The sequence below is a fragment of the Nicotiana tomentosiformis genome, chromosome 12 (genome assembly GCF_000390325.3).
Source record: "Nicotiana tomentosiformis chromosome 12, ASM39032v3, whole genome shotgun sequence".
Taxonomy (NCBI): Eukaryota; Viridiplantae; Streptophyta; class Magnoliopsida; order Solanales; family Solanaceae; genus Nicotiana; species Nicotiana tomentosiformis.
Window position 1 is genome coordinate 65,289,205 of NC_090823.1, and position 8,324 is coordinate 65,297,528.

Below are 8,324 nucleotides of genomic sequence, written 5' to 3' on the forward strand. Positions count from 1 at the left end.
TCAGAAGGGAGGCGTAAGAAGATAATTTAATACAGTTCAAATAATATCAAAGCGGTAAATAAACGACAATTAGCACATTAGAACCAAAAATACATTAATAACATCAAATCAATAAAGCCAAGTATAAATCATCTTATAAGCTCGAATTCTGAACCCCGAACCAGAAGTTCTGGGTTCTTTTCCCCAGCAGAGTCACCAGAGCTGTCACACCTCCTTTTACCCGGGGAAATGGAATCAAAAGAGTTTTTCCAATTTAAGTGACATTAATCGAAATGGGATATTTTATTAGATTCAGAGTCGCCACTTGGGATAATTTCTGGTGTCCCAAGTCACCGATTTATTTTAAATCCCAAATCGAGGAAATTTGACTCTGTTTTACGGTCCGCGAACACAGAAGACCGGGTAAGGAATTCTGTTAACCCGAGAGAAGGTGTGAGGCACTCTCGAATTTCGTAGTTTTAGCACGGTCGCTTTAATCATACCTGGCTTAATTAAATGGTTTAATTACTCATTTTAGAACCTATGTACATTTACCTTTTTACCGCTTTTAATTGCTTTATTATTTGTAATTATGGAATTATTTTGAAACGAATCACGCGTACGTGTATTCGTTTTGTTTGGTGTGTCATGAATCATGTCATGCGTACGTGTACACAATCAATAACACTTTATTATTTTTAAGGATTGTTTTGTCAAAGTCGCGCGAACGCATCCTTTGCCTTTAATTTGGAAAATCATAATTATGTCACGCGAACGTATACATAATTACAATAATTGATTAGTTAACACGCACCTAAAGCATACTAAAGTATTCAAAGTATTCTGTTTATTTGCATATTTTATTATTATTACTTATTGAAACGAGTCTTGAATTAGTTCATGGCTATTTGTTTTTTTTTTTAAGATCCAAAACATTTATTTATACTTATATTTTATATTTACCACGAGTCTTGAATTAGTTTCTAACTCATCTCGCTCCCTCACAATTAATTTTTATATATATACCATCCTTGAAATGGCTCAATGAGCTGTACTCTCCCATAAACCCATTTGTTTCGGTACATCATTACACAAAAATAAAAGAATGAATGTCCCACAATTCCAAACCAGAATCCAAGCATGATAAAATAAAAGAATATTAAAAAGAAAAGAAAATCACATTACAAATTGAACCAAATAAGATATTCACTATTAGTCACATTGGAAGAGAGATCAACGTAAAACTAAGAAAACTAATCAATAGAAATATCACAACCTTCCATTGAAACTTGTAACGTGAGTCTTTTGCAAAATTTTTAGAAAAAAAAAAAAAGAAAAATTCAAAATAACACATAAAAGGAAAAATTCAAATAAACTCCAAACCCAAAACAGACTATATGGAGTTTACATGAACTCTTGAAGGGAAGTAAAACTATTTTTTTTAGAAGTGGTATTACCGCAAATTAATAGACTTAACATAAAAACTCATGATGGACTTGATTTTTAGCTTCAGTACTTCTTATTAATAAATTTTATGGCATCAGATATAACTTTATTGATTGAACTATTCTTACCCATTTACCAATGATATTATTTTAACACAAAAAATTTAAGAAAATATTTTAGCCAGAATAGTAAATAGAAAATACTTACACACTCAATATTCAAGAAATAATATTTTAAATACACAACAGGGATTAAGAGAAAACTAAAAACTCAAATACTACTCAGATAATAAATGATATATAAACTATAGCAACACAATAACTTTATAATAGAGCTTAATTCTTATAAAATAGCTATTTACAGTTTATCTTCCAACAAACACATTAAAATAGATTAAACAAAAGATTAGAAGAAAACCTGTAATGTGAAGCTTCTTTACCAATAATAGTAAAAACTGGTACGTACAAACTTCAGTTTCAAAATTTTCAAATGAGAAAGACAGCAGCAAAAGGAGACAAAAACTCGGAATCGGAACCAAAGCAGTAACCAAACGTCCACTCGAATCTTTGCTTCTATTCAAACTCCATTTTTCTTTCTAAAGTTTCTTTAAAGAAATAAAGAAGCCAAATGTTTTTCAAACTCTCCACTCAATGAAATCTTTTCCTCCTGTCCCTCTCTCTCGTTCTTTTTATCTTTTAGATCGCAGTCAAGTTTTTCCCTCCTCCCCTCCTTTTCTAATCTAAATGTATGTCTAATATAAAGCATGTGTAATAGTATGTGTGTTGATGGAGAAGAAAAGTGGAAAGGTGGGGGGGGCGTGTGTGTGTGTGTGACGGAAATGGGGATATGGGCTTGGGACGTGAGAGACGTGAGTAAGAGGGACATAAAAGGTGGGAAGTTAGGCTAAAAATGGGGGTTTATGGGATTGGGATTGTTATCTAATTAAAAATCAGATTTTTGAATTCATTTTTTAGGAGATAAATATTAAATAAGAAGATAAACTAACATTTCTTACAATATAGAAAAATTAAATATTTACATGTACTTTAAATGATACTAATAAAGATACTATAATTTACTTATTAAAATTCTAATTAAAGAAAACCAAATTTTTTTTTTTTTTTTGTAAATTTTCTTTTTCTCTTTACAAAAAGAAATAAAATTTGTACTATAAGTATGTGAATATCTTTGTAGTTTTTTTTTTTTTTTTAAAATAAAACCTATTAAGAGTAAGATAAAAGTTTAAAATATTAAGATTAGACCTAAAAAGAAATATTTACACTAAAATAGTATAGAATTTGGGTGCGGTAAAAAATTAGGTGTTCACAGCGCTCACTGTTGATGTGTATAGACTCTGGAGGGGCTCCTTCAGCCCAAGCGCTATATCAAGCCAAATCATGGCATAAATCACTCAGGCCTTCGGCCTATATCAAATATGCTACGACGTGCAGCCCGATCCCATAAATATCCTCACAGATCAGGCTCTCGGCCTCACTCAGTCATAAACCTCTCAAGCCACTCGGGCATTTAAGTAAAAATAGGGTACTCAGCCCAAAATAATATTTATATGCATCAAAATAGAGTAAGAAAAACTGAGTTATGCAGTAAACAGGTATAACCATGACTGAGTATAGATTTTAAATCGAAAACAACGATAGGATAGCAAGAAAAGGCTCCTAAGGGTCCAAACTGCACTGGCACAAGACCGTAAACATGGCATTCAACCTAATTTACAGAAATTCTTTCTAAAACATATAAGTATCATATAGTTTCAACAAAATACGCAACTTTACAATTGCTACGGGATGGACCAAGTCATAATCCCCAACAGTGCACGCCCACACGCCAGCCACCTAGCATGTGCTCCACCTCAAAATAGTAGAATGATACGAAATCTGGGGTTTCATACACTCAGGACTAGATTTACAATCGTTACTTACCTCAAACCGGTCAAATCTCTACCCCGCGATGCTCTTGCCTCTCGACTCGGCCTCCAAATGCTCCGAATCTATTCACAATTAGTACAATACCATCAATATACGTTAATGGAATGAATTCCATAAGAAAAACTATGAAATTAGCCCAAAACCCGAAATTGGCTCAAACCTGACCCTCGGGCCCACGACTCGGAATCGGGTAAAATTCATAAATTACGAACACCCATTTACTCACGAGTCCAACCATACTAGTTTCACTCAAATCCGACTTTGAATCAACATTCCAATCCCAAACATTCATTTTATGAAGTTTCAACAATTTCCCCCAAATTTCCACTTCAAAGTACTAATCAGATGATGAAATCATTGATATATTCATGTATATTAACCAAATTCGACTTAGAATCACTTACCTCGATAAATATCTTAAAAAACCTATGAAATATCGCCACAAACCGAGCTCCCTAGGTCCAAAATGTGAAATAATGCCCTAAACCCCGTTTATAAAGTGCACCTCTGGCCTCCCACTTCGCGGTCCGCAAATATTTGAGCGCGGCCGCGCCCCAGGTCCCGCGGTTGCAAAACAATAGTGCGGTCCGCAAAATTCTTGGGCTGTACTACCAGGATTTAGTATTTTATCCATAACTTTCTCTGTAGATGTCCAAATAATGACTGCTTTATTTTTCTGGAAACTGGACATGAAGGGCTACAACTTTCGTTTTTGAATCATCTCAAAATTTCTTGTAGATCAAATGATATAGGCTTCCGAAGTCGGACCAGCGGATCTGCAGAACTTTCACCGGAGTGTGGCTGGGCAGAATTATGCGGTCTGCAAAATTCCAAGCACGACCGCGAAATTTTGCTGCGGTCCGCGAAATTCCAAGCACCATAATCATACCTGAGTTCCGAAAATGCCCGGACTCGCTCAAAACTCATCCCGAAACACACCCGAGGCCCCCGGGACCTCAACCAAACATACCAACCAATCCTAAAATACCATACGAACTTAGTCGAACCTTTGAATCACTCAAAACAACATCAAAACACCAAATTACCCTCGGATTCAAGCCTAAGAACTTCTAAACTTACAAATTCGACAACCGATGCCAAAACCAACCAAACCACGTCCGAATGACCTCAAATTTTGCACACACATCACAAATGACACTACAAACCTACTCCAACTTCCGGAATTCCATTACGACCCTAATATCAAGTTTTCCACTGCCGGCCGAAATCGCCAAATTTCCAACTTTCGCCAATTCAAGCCTAATTCCACTCCGGACCTCCAAATCACATTTCGGATGCGCTCCTAAGTCCAAAATCACCTAACAAAACTAATGGAACCATCAGAATTCAAATCCGAGGTCGTTTACACATAAGTCAACATCCGGTTGACTTTTTCAACTTAAGGTTCTAAATAAGAGACTAAGTGTCTCAATTCACTCCGAAATCACTCCGGACCCGAACCAACTAACCCTATACATCATAATATAGCTGAAAAGCACAAAAGGAAGAAGAAATGGGAAAAATGGGGCTATAACTCTCGAAATGACCGGTCGGGTCGTTATAGGATAGTTCTTTTCATGCACCTTCAGCTGTCTGGACGCATAGGCAATCACCCTACCGTCTTGCATCAGCACCGCACCGAGACCAACCCGCAATGCATCACAATATAAAGTATAAAACCCCAAACCTGTAGGCAATACCAATACTGGGATTGTAGTCAAAGATGTCTTGAGCTTTTAAGCTCTCCTCACACTCCTTTGTCCACTTAAATGGAGCACCCTTCCGGGTCAGCCTGGTCATAGGTGCTGCAATAGATGAGAATACCTCTATAAAATAACGGTAATACACCGCCAAACTAAGAAAACTCCGGATCTCCATAGCTGATGACGGTCTAGGCCAACTTTGCACTGCTTCCACCTTCTTTGGATCCACCTGGATCCCATCACTCGATACTACATGACCCAAGAATGCCATTGAGTCTATCCAAAACACACACTTTAAAAATTTTGCATATAACTTCTTTTCTCTCAAGGTCTGAAGCACAGTCATCAGGTGCTGCTCATGATCCTCCCGAGTCCGGGAGTACACTAGAATGCCGTCAATAAATACGATGACGAAGGAGTCAAGATAAGGCCGGAACACACTGTGCATCAAATGCATAAAAGCCGCTGGGGCATTGGTTAGCCCAAAAGACATAACAAGAAACTTATAGTGACTATACCGAGTCCTGAAAGCAGTCTTCGGGATATCTGGCTCCCGAATCTTTAATTGATGATAGCCGGAACGTAAATCAATCTTGGAAAATACCTTGGAACCCTATAGCAGATCAAATAAATCATCAATACGAGGCAATGGATACATGTTCTTCACTGTAACTTTGTTCAACTGGCGGTAATCAATACACATCCACATAGAACCATCTTTCTTCTTCACAAATAAGACAGGAGCACCTCAAGGTGACACACTGGGCCGAATGAAGCCCTTATCAAGCAATTCCTATAACTATTCCTTCAATTCCTTCAACTCAGGAGGATCCATACGATACGGAGGAATAGAGATGGGCTGAGTGCCCGACAACAAATCAATGCCAAAATCAATATCTCTGTCGGGCGGCATGCCCGAAAGATCAACTAGAAATACATCTGGGAAGTCCCTCACTACTGGGACTGACTCAACTGTAAGGGTATCAATACTGACATCTCTCACATAATCTAGATACGCGTCACACCCCTTCTCCACCATTCGTTGAGCTTTAAGAAATGAAATAACTCTGCTGGGAGTATACTCTAAGGTACCTCTCCACTCAAATCACGGTAAACCTGGCATAGCCAGCGTCACGGTCTTAGCGTGACAATCAAGAATAGCATAATGGGGCGACAACCAGTCCATGCCCAAGATAACATCAAAGTCTACCATGCTGAGTAATAATAAATATGCTCTAGTCTCAAAACCACTAAGAGCAATCAAACACGACCGATACACGCGGTCCACAATTATTGAATCTCCCACAGGAGTAGACACATAAACAGGGGAACTCAAGGAATTCTGAGATACGCCCAAATAGGGGGCAAAATAAGAGGACACACAGGAATACGTTGAGCTGGGTCAAATAATACCGACGCGTCTCTATGACAAACTGGAACAATACCTATAATGACAGAGTCGGAAGCAACTACCTCTGTACGAGCTGGAAGAGCATAATACCTGGCCTGGCCTCCCCTTCTATGGTGACCTCTACCTCCCCGACCTCCACCTCGAGCTAGCTGAGGAGGTGGAGTGGTAGCTGGTGCTGGAATCATAGCCTGAGGACCCGATATAGCACGTGGTGGCCGAGAAGTCTGCGGAGGTGCACCCCTCCTAAATCTGGCGAGCTGCTGGGGAACGAGCTCCAGAATAAGAACCAGTCTCTCGAGACCTCTTGGCCTCTCTCTCCTCTCGGTCCCGGGCAAGCATGCCCTCCAATCTCCTGGCAATACTCATGACCTGCTGATAAGAGATATCCATCTCCAACTCCCTGGCAATACTAATCTGGATACTAGGGTGGAGTCCCTCAATAAATCGTCAAACCCTCTCTCGAACTGTGACAACCAAGGCCAGTGTATGTCGGGCCAAATCACTGAAGCGGACTACATACTCTGACACAATAGTAGCACCCTGGCGCAGCTGCTCAAACTCCACGCGCCATGAGTCCCCGAGGCTTTGAGGGACATACTCTCTCAAAAATATGTTCGAGAACTGAGTCCATGTAAGTGAAGCTGCCTCATCCGGACTACTCAACTCATAAGCACGCCACCACTGATAGGCTGCTCCTCTAAGCTGGAAGGTGGTAAAAGAAACCCCACTCATCTCCGCAACGCCCATAGTACGGAGAATAACTGACACTCCTCCAGAAAACCCTGAGCATCATCTATAGCCAATCCGCTGAAGGTAGGTGGGTGGTACTTCTTCTACCTCTCATGTCTGAGCTGCTCCGCCTCAGAAGCAGTTGTCCTAGTCTCGTGCTGAACTGGAGCTACCGGCTACATCGGTATAATCTCTGGAACCTGGTCGGCCTGAACCCACTACTTTGGAGTATCGGCGACGGGAGTCTGTGATCCTCCCCCGGCCTGAGATGTGGCACGAACAAGTGGAATCAATCCAGCCTGAGCTAAGGTGCTGAACATGCTCAAAAACTGGGCTAGAGTCTCCTGGAGAGCTGGTGCAACAATAGGTGCCTCAATTGTCTGCCCTCCAGCTGGAGCTACTGGGGGATCCTCTGTGGCAGCTCGTGCGGGTGCTCTGGCTGCACCGCATGGACGTCCTCGACCTCTACCCCTGCCCTGGCCTCTGGCGGCTCTAGCAGGGGGCGCGGGTGCCTGGTCATCAGATCCGCCTATACATGTCCTCACCATCTGTGAGATAATAGAATATAAAAGTTTAGAATTTCGAAGTCAACAATTTCACACGACGAGGAATCAAAGAAGTGTAATCTTTCCTAACAGTTCCATAGCCTCCCGAAGATAAATACAGACGTCTCTGTACCGATCGGCGAGACTCTAGTAAACCGGCTTGTGACTCACGACACCTATGAAACTTGAGCTCTGATAGCAACTTGTCACGACCCAAACTCCCTCCGTATAACATCGTGACGACACCTAGTCTCTATGATTAGGTAAGCCTAACAAATTGTGGAATATAACAAAAAAGAAAGTAAAACTTGGCAACTAACAACGGTGGATAACTGAATAACTAGTAACAATGCCACTTGGCATGTACAATAACCAATACTCTATAAATACATAGTCTTTCCAAAACCCGGAATATCGTAAGTCACAAGCTACAGAAGGAAACTAGTTTCTCTATACACCAGAGTCTAACAAAAGAAGTACGGAAGGTAAATGACATAGGAGAGAATAGGGGGAGGTGAGGTCTGCGGACGTGGTAGATGTACCTTGAAGTATACGTACAACAGCA